The sequence below is a fragment of the Sorex fumeus genome, unplaced genomic scaffold (assembly GCF_029834395.1).
Source record: "Sorex fumeus unplaced genomic scaffold, SorFum_2.1 ptg000063l, whole genome shotgun sequence".
In the NCBI taxonomy this organism is placed as follows: Eukaryota; Metazoa; Chordata; class Mammalia; order Eulipotyphla; family Soricidae; genus Sorex; species Sorex fumeus.
The window spans coordinates 79,227,514-79,240,870 of NW_026606120.1; the positions used below are offsets into that span (position 1 = coordinate 79,227,514).

Below are 13,357 nucleotides of genomic sequence, written 5' to 3' on the forward strand. Positions count from 1 at the left end.
GTTTTTTTTTTTCTGTCCCCTTCTTTCCCTCCTCTACTAGAGGGTACTCCTTTAGAGGGTACTTACTGCAGCATCTTTGACCTCCACCTCCCTCACCAGAGGCATGCTTCATGTACACTAAATGTGAGCATTCACGTTGAGGGCCCCGGATGGAGTCCAAGCACGAGGCTATGATCTAAACAAATAACTGAATCTAGGACAGACTTCACCTATCTCAAAATCTAGTCATTTACATTGCCAAAACCTATCCTCAGACTAAAAAAGGTCACGAGGCTGGAGAGAGAGTACAATGGGTACGATGCTTGCTGTGCACATGGCTGGCCTGGGTTCAATCCCTGGCACCACACAGGGTTCCCCCAGTCGCTGCCAGGGGAGACCCCTGACTGAGTGCTGCAGAACCAGGAAAAAGACCTTAGAACTACCAGCTATGACCAAATTTCTTTTTAAAAAATTTTAAAAAGAGAAAAGGGAAAATCAAAATCTGGTCACATTGTCTTTTGAAAGCAATACCTAACAAAACTGCAGATGCAATAACCAACCTCACCCCGGTGACTGTTCTTCTGCACCTATTCAACAAAAATATATATCCTTACAGAACAGCAATTCATTGAATACCATCCCAAAAACTAAAGAACTGTGCATGCTAGTGTGAAAAACCTGTAAGATACAGATAGATAAATGGGAAGGGGAAAAAGACTTGACAAGTATGAGTCTGCTTGTCTTAAACGTATATATACATGTATATATAGTGAGGGGGGAGACTAAAATTAAGATTTGCTAAAAAGACAAGAGAGACAGCACTCAACAGACTGGCGCAGTGCGTGGATGTGCGCTGCCCAGGTCCCGTCCCTGAAACTGCACAGCCCCACACACACCATCATTGGTGGGGCCCTTGTGGCTCCTGGAAGTCTGAGCAACGTGTCATGGCCACATCCAAATACGGAACCAATCTGACCGGCCAAGTGTTGCAGGGAAGGTCTCCAGGCATCCAGAACTTTGTTGGAGAAGTCCTCAGATGCATATAAGCAACTATAAAGTTATAGAAACATATACACGGATCTGGATTGAATCCCTGAAGCAAACAAAAGAGAAAGCTGTTTTGCAGAATGACTGCATATCAAATCATTTATTGGCATTTATCCTATTACTTTCATGTCACTGGATTCAAATTTCCTACTAGTCTAGCTCACAAAAGACAAAGGGAAAAAAACGTACTTTCATCTCGTCTCTTTCTAAGAAACCCTATAGGCTATCCTGAGGATAGGGTGAGGGGGTTCTTGGATGAACTCAAAGGATCTCATGAATGTCAACCACGTCTCTTTGAAATATTAAATTAATTTTTCCAATGCCAAAGAAATATTATAAGTTAATATTAACATCCTGTTTTCATTCCCTAGGGAAGCCAAAGGGAAACTAGGAGCTAAGCAGTAAATCAGTAACCATTAAAAAAAAACAAGCAGTCCAGTTTTTCTGAGAGATGCTTAAGGTATTCAAAAATAATTCCCCATGGCAACACACGAACAATTTTATGAAACATTCCTGACAGTTCAACTTAATCAGTCTAATATTTCTACAAAGAGCTGCTATTACCGAAGTCTCCATACTACCAAATATCAGAAACTAAATTAGCTTTTCATATTCATCTCTTCACACCCACTGGTGGAAGTGCCACTCACAAAGGCCACATAGGAAGAAACAAGAGGAAGGTTTGGATACCAACCAGGTTTTAGTGATTTTGGTTTCATGTCCTTACAAACAAATGAAAAAAAAATTGGGTTTTTGTTTGTTTTCTTGGCCACACCCAATGGCACCCAGAATGATTCCGGGCTCTGTACTCAGATCCTCCCGGAGTGTGTCAGGCATTGAACCCAAGCTGGCTGTATGCAAGGTAAGGCAAGCATGCTACACACCTTAGGTGTTTTTTGGACCTGAATTGTTATTTTCTGAATTTCTCTTCTCTTCCTTCTCTTCTTTAGCCCAAGAGAATTAGGCAGGTTTGACCTTATATGCTGCACCCTTCAAATACTTTTAATTAGAGACTCTCTATTAAGTTTAATGCCATGCAAGCAACTTTTTCCAAACAATGTCAGAATCTTCTGTACTTAAAATTCAGAGGGGGGCCAGAGAGATAGTACAGTGAGTAGGCATTTGCCTTGCATGCGGAGGACCTGGGTTTGATCTCCGGCATCCCAAATGGTCCCATGCATCACCAGGAGTAATTCCTAAGTGCAGAGCCAGGAATGACCTCTGAGCATAGCAACGTGTGACCCAAAAAAAAAAAACAAACGAAACAAGACAAAATGAGAGAGGGCGGCAGAGCAATAATATTACAGTGAGTAAGACACTTGCCTTGCACACACACAACACACAAATTCAATGCCTGGCACTCCTGGAGCCCTCCCAGAAGTAATCCCTGAGCAGAGAGCTGAAATTAAGCCCTAAGCACCACTAGGTTTGGCCCAAATATAGCCACCTGACCCCCCCCCCAAAAAAAAAAAAACTCAGAGAGATCTCCTTTGTGATTCCTGGTTCAAGTAACAAGAACCAAAGTTTTTGATAATATTTACATAAAACTCCACTTCACCTTATATTTCTGGACTCAAAAAGTTTGGGGGAAAAAATCAACTCTTAAAAAAAAAAAAGTCTAGGGGCTGGACCAATAATACAGTGGGTAGGGTGCTTGCCTTACCCAGGCCCAGGTTCTATCCCCAGTACCCCATGTGGTCTCCCAAGGATTGTCAGGAGTGATCATTCTTAGCAGATAAGACAATTCAAACAGTAAAATTCTAGAAACCTCTTTTAAAATCTTAGAAAAGAAAAGCTAACAAAAGGTAAAATTTCTTAAGCAGCTGTTATCTGCCAGACACCACTAAGGGGGGGGGGGGGGGGGAGTTAAAGTAAAAAGTCTCCACTGAACCAAAGAGACAGAACAGGTATAAGGAGTTTGCTGTGTATGAGGAACCAAGTTCTAATCCCTAGTATCACACACTAAGGTTCCCCGAGCACCTACAGGGGTCACTCCTGAGCACAGAGCCAAAGATAGCCCCTGAACACCACTTGGTACAGCCCCCAAAATGAAACAGTCTCCACCTTGATAGGCTCTAAACAGTCTTTGCGAATGAAAACTTTAAAATTTTATGTGGCTGGAGAGAGAACACAATGGGTAGGGCACTTGCACTCAGCAAACCCAGATTTGATCATTGGTATCCCATATGGTCCCCTAAGCCCTACTAGGTGTGACCTCTGAGTGCAGAGCCAGAAGTAAGCCCTGATGTCTGCCTTGCACATGCCTGACCCCGGCATCCCATACAGGTCCCCAACCACTGCCAGGAGTAATTCCTAAGTATAGAGCCAGGAGTAACCTCTGAGCATTGCTGGCTGTGGAAATTACTCCCAGTAGTGCTTGGAGGATCGTATGGGATGCCGGGGAAGGACTCCCAAGTTGGCCGCATGCAAGGCAAGCAAGGCAACCAGACTTCCCCGCTATCCTATCCTATCGCGCAGGCCCCAGAAAAAAGTTGTTTAGTCCTTCTGGGCATATCACACCCACAGGCTTATTTTCTCCCTTGGGAAAGAGGGGCACACCCAATCCAGCAGCTCCCAGTGGTACTCCAGCGGGACCAGTGGATGGGGATCAAACCTGAATCTCCTGCATGCAATTCTATATAGTTCACTCTACATACTAAAGGACATGATAAGGCATAACATAAGAACACATAACTAATGACTCTCTCTAACCATAGAGATTGCTCTTCTATGATCTATACAATTCAACCATGCACTTATCTTTTATTTGGGGTTTTTCTGATTTTGTTTTTGGGTCAAACCCAGCAATGCTCAGGTTACTCCTGGCTCTGCACCCTGGAATCACTCCTGGTGGTGTTCAAGGGACCACATGGGATGCTGGGGATCAAACCCGGATTGGCTCCATGCGAAGGAAGTGCCCTACATGCTGTACCGTCACTTTGGTCCCATCTGTTTTCTTTTACAGCAACATGAAGACTCAAAAAACTAATCTTAATACAGTTTTCCAGGAAATAGGTTTAAGTCCTGTTTCAGGGGAAAAGCATGGTCCAAAATCCTATTTGTGTCAGCAGGCCAGGTGTTGGGGGCCTTATTCCTTAGACCTGCATCTCCATGTTATAGAGAAAATGGGTTCTAACTAAAATGAGTTTCCTGAGACCTACAACTCCTAAACAATGAAAGTAGAATCTTAAAACAGAGAAAAGGGGTAAAGAAAAGGTGATTTGTGGGGCCACAGAGAGCACAAAGGGGAAAACACTTGCCTTGAATGCAACTGATCTGGTCTGCTACCCAGCACAGCATCTGCTGCCCTTGAACTCGAACTGAAGTGATCGCTGAGCACTGCCCTTCCCCACACACATCAAAAAAGTGATTTAAAAGGTTAAATATGGGACTAGGTCAATAGCTCAAAGGGCTGCAGCACAGGCGTTGCATGCTGGAACCCCAAGTTCAATCCCTAGCACTGCATGGTCCCCTGAGCATTAAGGAAGCACCCCCAAAAGAAACAGGGTTGTAAACCCTCCCCCTTCCCTAGCACCGCCAGGTGTGGCTCAAAAACAAACAAAATTTGGGGCTGAAGAGATAGTACGGCTGGTAGAGTTTCTGCTATGTACCCTGCCAACCTAGGTTCGATCCATGACATCCCATATGGTCCCCAAGCATGAGAATCCCAAGTGCAGAGCCAGGAGTGATTCCTGGGTTTGGCCCCCCCAAACTCCAAAAAAAAAAAAATCAAAACCAAAAAACCCCAAAACACTAAATAAGTCACTTCATTTTTAGATTTGCTCTGGGGCAATCAATTTAAGACAACATACTTAGTCTACATCATTCTCTCCTTCCAAGCTCAAGGGAACGAAGAGATTCTTAGGAAGGGGGAAAAAAATCAGTTAATTAAAAAAAAAAAATCCCTTCAGGAAGTCACTTAGTTTGTGTCTTAATGATCTCACCAAGAAAAAAAAATTACTCCCACCAAACCCCCCTAGGGATGTCGAATTCAAGAGTAAGCATTTCTCTTTAAAGGAAAGGTTTTCTAAGGAAGTCCATTATCGATTCACATGTAGACTATTTTACATTTAAAAATTACATACTTTTGTTTTGGGGCCACACCCAGCTGTGCTCAGGGCATATTCCTAGGGCGGATGGTGGGGGAAACAGACCTTATATGATGTATAGGATCAAACCCAGGTTGGCCACATGTAAGGCAAGAGCCCTACCATGTATACTATCACTTTGGCCCCTTTTGCTTCTTTTTGTTTTGTTTTTGGGTCACACCTGGCAATGCTCAGGAGTTACTCCTGGCCAATAGAGGAAGTCCCGGGGTTAAGGTGCTTGCCTTGCATTACCCTGGTTCAATCACCAGCAACATACGGTTGTCCCCACCCCTCACTGTCAGGAGCCTCCCACACCCACACCAACTACGTCCCCGCAAAACTTACAGAATACTAAAAACCTTCTCACACTTGCACCATCGACCATAATGGCCTATGTGTTTAAAGTTTATGAGTCAGTTTTATCAAACACAAATCTAAAACCAATTACTGACTTTAAAAAGCACAATCTTTGGGTTAGAGAAATAGTACAGGGGTTAAGGCCTTGCTTAGCAAGTGGCCAACCCCAATTCTAGCCACTGAGGGGGATGTTCCGCAGCACAAGGAGTGACCAGGGAATCAGTGGGCGTGGACTTAACACACTGGCCCCACCCCCATCACTCAAGCAGAAAAAGAAAGGGGGTAGGGTGTGTCTGCCTCACATGTGGCTGACATGGATTAAATGCCCAGCATCCCATATGGTCCCCCAAGAGTAACCCCTGGGCACTGCCAAGTGTGGTCAAAAAATTTAACAAGGAAGGAAGGAAGGAAAGAAGGAAGGGAGGGAGAGAAAATTGGGGACAGGTCTGTAAAATGTAGATAACATGGTTACAGTGTAGCATTAATAGAGATGAAAGAGTATTAGTAGTGTCTGAAGAAAAAAAAATGGAGTACCTTTATCCTCGCCTCAGCTAGATAAAAAGTTCACAAGGGAACTAAGGCTTACACATTATCTAGCTTCCAGAATTTTCCTCAACAGGATAATGATAAGTCACCTAACAATCAGAGTGTGCCAGCCAGATTGAGCCACAGGAATAACACGTGTAGGAAAGAAGAGAAAATTTAAGATCTCACTTTGGGGAAGTACAAACGTCAAATATTTCCAAGTAAGGTTTTCAGGAAAATGTACACTTCAAAACACTTCCACAGAATCACCTAAGTGGTGGGGCAAGACTCTACCCTACAGCCTGTAACTGATCACTTTTTAAGAGTTGATATAATAACACCATGATCTACCAAGTTGTTCATAATACAGTTGTTTCAGACATTCAGTGTTTCAACACCAATTCCTTGATCACTCTTTCAACCACTTACAGACACAAATCATAAGTCCACGTGCCCACCTCGACTTTTCTACCCTGGCTTTTGAGCCACGCCCAGTGGCTGGAGGGCTGCTCCCATAGGTGCTGGAGGGACCCTGGGGTGGAGGTGGCCACGTGGAACTCAGGGGTCAAACATCCCACGCCTGTGCTCAGTCCCTTACTGGCCCTTCACGTACACTTGAATGAGGCAGTCATCGAGACAAGCCACAGTGACCATAACACTGACGTGAACAATCTCTGTCATACCTAATTCTACCCCTTCAAGCAGTACACCCCGGAGAACCTTAATCAACTGGACTTGGGAGAACACTGACAGAAAGGTCAAAGGCATCACGTACTTAGCTGGATAAACCTAGTGGAAATCTAAATCAGAATTCTATGACGGAGAATAGTTATGTACATTTATAATACATTTTTAAAATTCCCAAAGGATGAGCATTTCTACCTTTCTTATTTTTAGAAGTACCCATCACATTGCACAAGTCACATGACATGATGTAACTATTAGCAGAGAAAATGATCCAAACCCATGAAAATATACATGGAAGGAGGAACCAATCACCTTATACTCCAGTCGCCACATTTCATATGTACTTTTGTTCTTAAAAAAAAAAACTTGCTAAACTCACAAGTTCTCCTTTATTAATTAGTAAAGTAGGTAATAATCTGTATAAAGCCAGCAAAGACATCTACTCAGTACTTTATGAAACGAGATTGTACCCAATTAAAGGAAAACTGATAGGAACAGATAGATAGCTTTGCACCTTCCTCTGAAACTGTTAAGATTAAAGCAAAAATTCCCGGATTAATACGCAACAGAAAAATTAGCGAAACAGTTTAAGGTAGGAAACAGCTTATCACTCACTAGTACTCAGTGTTGTTAGGAGAAAGGAAAAGTTCAAGCTGACAACGCCTGCAGACAATTGAGCATTTCGAGCTGGGCCGGACAGCGAGCAGGAAAAGGAGCGCGTCCAGCGGGAGGGGGAGGGGAACACACCCACGGGCCCTGGGTCAACAGAGATACCTGCAAGGGCCCCGTTAAAGCAGGCACACAGAACTGCAAACAATTCTGAGAAACGGAAAATGAACTGCAACGGGCCACTTTTCACACCCGAAAAGTGCCTTAAAGACCAAGTTCGCCAACAATCTAGAACTATATCATGATTATGCAAGGCAAAGATTATGTAATTTTATCGTTTATTATGAACGTTCTCCGACTCTTTAACGAAAACGCCTCGATTTCGCCAATGCGGGGTGGGGGGGCGGAGGGAGGTGGTTTAAGTTCTTCGGGGCTACGTGAGCTCCGAATCCAAACACACACACACACACACACACACACACACACACACACGCGCGCACGCGCGCGCGCGCACACACACGCACACCCCAAAGACGAGCCAGCAAACAAAACCCCCACAATGATCGCGCGCCACGTGACCGAGGCGCTGGCAGCCCCGGGACTGTGGGGCGGACGGCCGAGGCGCGGCCGGGCGGCGGCGGGGCGCGCGGGGGGCCCCCCGGCGGGACCCCGGGGTGCGGACCCGCGGGGCGGCGCGCGGCCCCGACACGCGGCGCGCGCACCCGGTCTCGGGCGGCCCCGCCGGCAAGTCGCGGCAACAGCCCCGCGCGCGGCCTCGGGGGCAGACGGGGGTGACGGCGGCGGGGGAGAGGGCGATTTAAAGTGGCGCCATCATGTCACCCCGCTCCCCCGCGGCCGGCGCGCCGGGCAGGGGACGCCCGCAGACGCGCTCGCCCGCCCCGGGCGCCGGCCACCGGGGCGGACGGGCGGGCGGGCGGGCCGGGCGCTCCAGCCCGCCGCAACACAATCGCACAGTTCGCCGGCAATCAGAGGACCGTCAGCCGGAAAAAGGGCCCCCCAAACTCGCCCCGGAGCGCATCGGTGCCGCTTCCTCTTTGGCTTCTTTTTTTAATAAATAAATAAATAAATAGAAATAAAAGAAATGGAATTAAAAAATAAAGGGGAAAAAAGGTAAACGCGTCCGCCGGAGGGAGCCCGGACGGAGCGCCTAAGTGACCTGGATTCGCAGGCGACGGCGAGAAGAAATAAGTGGAGCGAGCCGCGCCGGGGCGAGCGGCCGGCCCGGGGTCCCGGCGGCGAGCGGCGCGGGACGCGCGTCCCGGGCGGGCGGAGAGAGGCCCGGGCGGGCGGGCGCGAGAAGTTGGCGGCGCGGGGACGGAGTTGGTCCGCCGCTCCGGGGACGGGACGGCGCCGGGGCCCCGCGAGCCCCCGCGCAGCCCCGCGCGGCCATCAAAGTTCCGGGACGTGCCCGGCCCTGCCCGGCCGCGGCCAACAAAGGGCGGGCGGCACGGGAGCCCCGGGGAGCGCGAGCGAAGGAGAAAGGGCAGCGGGAGGCGGAGGAGGCGAGCAGCAGCAGCAGCAGCACCTACCACGTGATGGAGGAGCGCAGCCCGGGCGGATTCGGCCCCACAAAATGGGCGCAGTTTGCAAACAGCCCCCGGCCTGGGCGCCCCGGGCCCGCGGCGGCGGCGGCGGCGGCGGCGGCTGGGGCTCCGGCGGCGGCTCCGGCTCGGGCTCCGGCTCCGGCCCGGGCCCGCCGCTCTCCTCCCCCCCGGCGCCCGGAGCCGCCCTGACTTCCCGGGCGGGGGGGCGAGGCGGAGGGGGAGGGGAAGGCGGCGGGGAGCGGCCGCTTTTTCTTCTCTTTCGGGCCCTTTCTCCGGCCTTCCTCGGCGCCGGCGGGGCCTGGGCACGGCCGGGGACCGCAGCCCGGCGCGGACGGCGGGGGCAAAGGGTGAGGCCGCCCCCCCCGCCCCGCACAAACAAGCGCCGCCGCCGTCTGCAGCCCCAGCCCGCGCCGCGCCCGCGCCGCCGCCCCCGGACGCCTCCTTCCCGGCCGGGGAGCGCTCCCGGGCCGCCCCCCCGCGCCGCCGCGGCCAGACGAGTCGGCTTCGCTCGGGCGCCCGCTGCTCCCGCCGGCTCGGCGAGCGGTGGCGGCGGTGGCGGCGGCGCTGGGAAAATGGCGGCCGAGCTCCTTTTCCCTCCCCCCCTTTAATCTGAAGCGGAGGGAGAATGGAGCGAGCGAGCGAGCGGGCGAGCGCCGGGGACACGGGGAGGAGGGACAGCAGCGCCTCCGCCGGCTGCGGCTGCGGCGGCGAAGGGCCGCTCCGCCCCGGCGCGCCGCCAGAGGGCGCCCGCCGCGCCGCCCCCGCGGGCCGCCGAGAGGCGCGGCCGCCCTTCGCCGCCGCCGCCGCCGCCGCCGCCGCCGCCGCCGCCTCAGTCATGGCTCCTCGCCTCGGCCGCGGCCGCGGCGCCCGCGCCTGCCTCCGAGCGCGGCGGCCGGCGCGCCGACCCCGAGCGGCTCCCCGGCAGGCCGGGCGGCCGGGCGGCGGGCGCGCGCGGCACTGCGGCGGGCGGGAACGGCCCCGGCGCGGCGCGGTCGACCGCGCGCTGACCGCGCCGCGGCTGCAGGGGCCGCGCGCCGGCTCCGAGGGGCCGGGCGGCCGGGCGCACCGGCCCGGAGGACGGGAGCCAGGGACGGTTGGGGCTGTGGGGGGCGTACGCTACTGCGGTCGGTGCCACACTACTCCGGGGCCGCGCGTGCGCGCCATCGGGGAGGGAACCGTCTGACCGGGGAGGCGCTTTCTGGCGCCCTTTGTCCTAGCAGCCTGCCTCGAAACACTGCAGCGTGCCTGGGCACTCGCCCCAGCGCCCTGCTCTGCAGCCGCCAGGGTGGAAAAAAAAAAGGCGCACGTCACCAGTGCGCAGGCGCGGCCCGGCCCGCGCGGGGCCAGCCCGGGCAGGGCAGCGGGAGCGAGGAGGGAAGGCGAGGCCGCCGCGCGGCGCCCGCCGGGAATTGTAGTTCTCCTGCAGAAACGGCGCGCCGCGCCCGCCGGGAACTGTAGTTCGCCTGCAAAAGCACGCGTCTTGTTTTGGGTGTCAGGGCTTGGCAGATCCGCCAAAACAGGCGAATGGCATTGCACAATGAGTGTTTTTATGCTTCCTGTCGCCACCAAAAGGAAGTTCACTGCTATGCTAAAAGTTTAACAAAGAACGCCACTGAGAAACCCAGGTCTCACCACGAAAAGCAAACTTGGCACTTTCCTACCAGGCTTGCCTCAGAGCAGTAGCACCTGATCATTTCCCATGACCAGTTTGTCGTCACTGCAGTATTCTAGTCCTTTCCCAAAACCTTGAGATCGTTTTTTAAAAATTATAAAAATAAAAATTAAGACCAGCGATATAATGCAAAGTGTCGCAAAGTATACAAACTATAATTTCACCATCCTTTAAAAGAAAAACTTGCCAAAACACAGGTGCACCGTTTTGTATTTAAAAAAAAAAAAAAGCTCTGCGGGCTTAAAGAGACTCAGAGGTGAGCTCTGGGGCCCGTTGGGTCTTTGGCACCACATGGTCCCACAGTGGGTCAAGAGCAGCCCTGCGAGGTGTGGCCAAAAAAACAAACCTACAGGCCAGAGAGCTCGGCAGAGCACGCTTCCCTTGCACGTGGCAGACCCAGGTTCAATCCCAGCACAGCGCATGGTCGCCCCACCCCAGCCAGGAACAATCCCTGAGCACCGCAGGGCGTGGCCCAAACACCCTAACAAAGTGAAAAGTAACTCTGGGATTAACCCGTTTATAACTTTAGATGATTAAGGGAAAAAGTTGCAACATTAAACTTGTTCAGCAGAAGCTGAACATGATGAAGAAGAGCATGATGTTCTACTACCAAAACGGAAGATGAGAAATGCTCAATACTGTTTTGTGGTTTACCAGAACCAATATCCGGTGCAAGGCACAGCTTCTAGTCGAAAAAACATCCTCCCAGTTTCAGTCCCCCACAAAGTCACAATGACTTACATGCCCTACAGTGACTGCACCTGCATTTCTCTGAGCTTCCATTTGTGCTCTTAAAGTCACACTCCTGTTACGGTTCTCGAATATCAAAAGCAGGCAGCTAAGACTTGAAGAATTACAGGTCAAAACATAAATATATATATACATATACATATTATCACATACATATCTTTGTATTCTCATCTCAAAGAAACCCTAATCTTATATTTTTAATTTACAATCCCGGAGGAAAAAAATTTAGTTGGTTAAGAAAATATTCCACACACATAACCGCCTTCACATCCACAGTCATTTACGAAATAGCACAGAAGGTATGTACCTAACACACAATTCCAAGACCAATAGATGGCGAGCTAGAGCCCAGATCTGAGGATTCTGAAATCTAAATGAGCAGAATGAAAACACCAAATAAGGCAAAGCCGTTTGCAGTGTAGACTTAAATATTATGTTCAAAGACACCCACCATAAAATAATCAGAGGAGTGGTTCAATGCATAAAATCCAACTGCCATAATTAACTAAGTTCCCAAATCACCAGGTCTGCAAAATCTGTTGCATTAGGAGAAAGGTGAAAGTGTTCGTTTTTAAAACATGAATTTCGGAGGAAATTCCCACATTCCCATTCTCTCAATGCTTAGTCCGAGCAGCAAGGCAGCTTACAATTATTATCACTTTACTCAGTCCCTGCCTAGTTTATATCCCTACCTCAAATCTTTCCATCTAGGCTTACAAATAAGAATATCCAAAAGTGAGTCACCACAGACTCAAAACTCTCAAGGACATGTTTCCTCAATATTTCCCCCCAGAACCACAGTGGGACGTCAAGGCTGATAAAGTACAACACAACACACTTTCCAACTCAATCTTGATTCTAATATCCACTGCAAACTAGGGGGCTAATTTGAAATCCCGCAGGGCTGGAGAGCTGGTTCCAGAGGATGAAGGCTAAAGCCCATGCTTTGCACACAGAACCCCAGTTTCTAACCCTGGTACTGCCAGAAGAACGCCCAATTACTGAGCAGTACGCCTGAGCACTGCCATTTGTGCCCCCCCTCTCCACCCAATAAAGAAACAACCAAACATTCCTGTTGGCAGTGATTGGTTAGGAATGGACGGAGCACCAGCCCCTTGCCCAAGTCCACTCCAAGTCCTGAAGGCCACCAGGATGGGAGCCAAGAACAGAGCTTCCTTCTGTCCTGATGAGAAGGCAACTGTCCTTCCTCAGAAGGCGCTAAACATGACACCTCCACCAGGGCTAGTTATCCTGAAGTGAGCCTAGACATCACAGAATGAAGAACTGACAAGATCCTTGTCCTTGGTGATAGTGGGAAACCATGACATCAAATAGCCTTGACCTAGGCCAGACTGCTGACCTCCAGCGATACTAAAACAATGTACCATCAGACTTTATTTAAAGTCCATTTAAATTAGGCTTCCTAATTTCCTGAAGTCAAAAGCCCACGATTTCTGATATTAGAGTGCACTATATTACCTCATGATTCCACATAGTGTCTCTTTTATGCACCATTATTTAACCCTCAGAAAAGTCTTTCCTTCCTGTATGCAGCTGTGTCCCATGCCTGCAATCTGTGTCTGACTCTCTATGTAGAAAGGAGGATGAAGAACCATCTCCTCACTATTCGCTCTTGCTCATTCTCCCTCAACTCCCTCCAACTTATTTCTCCAAATTATACCCTACCTGCAGGGTCAGAGCAATAGTGTAGTGGGTAAGGTGCTGGCCTTACACGCGGCTGAATTGGTACAATCCTCAGCATCCCATATGGCCCCCCAAACCCATCAAAAGTGATACCTGAGTGTAGGGCCAGGAATAAACCCTGAGCATCGTCGGATGTGGTACAAAACTCAGACAAAAAATACATCCCACCAAAAGGCAGCTCAGATAGAGAAGGGAGCACCAAATAAAGGGTGTTGGGAGGTTCCTCTCAGGATGGGAAATGCATGATGAGTAGACTATAGACCGAACAAGATTGCTACTCAATGTCTCTTTCGCAAACCACAGCATTCAAAAGGAGAGAGATACCTCTGCCACAGAGGTAGGGTGGGATGAGGGGATGGGGGATGGGAGGGATA

General features: G+C 50.3%; 1 protein-coding gene across 3 annotated transcripts in view; it reads right to left on the bottom strand.

The window, feature by feature from the left end:
- KANSL1 (KAT8 regulatory NSL complex subunit 1) overlaps positions 1–13,357 on the bottom strand; it is a 167,723-nt gene that overhangs the window by 128,935 nt on the left and 25,431 nt on the right. Inside the window, exon 1 of one of the 3 annotated variants that reach the window (XM_056127792.1) lies at positions 8,843–9,435. The exons of the other annotated variants lie outside the window; for them this stretch is intronic. The gene's annotated coding sequence lies outside the window, so the exon portion shown is untranslated. Of the gene's footprint in view, positions 1–8,842; positions 9,436–13,357 lie in introns of those variants that run through there. 3 annotated transcript variants of the gene reach the window in all.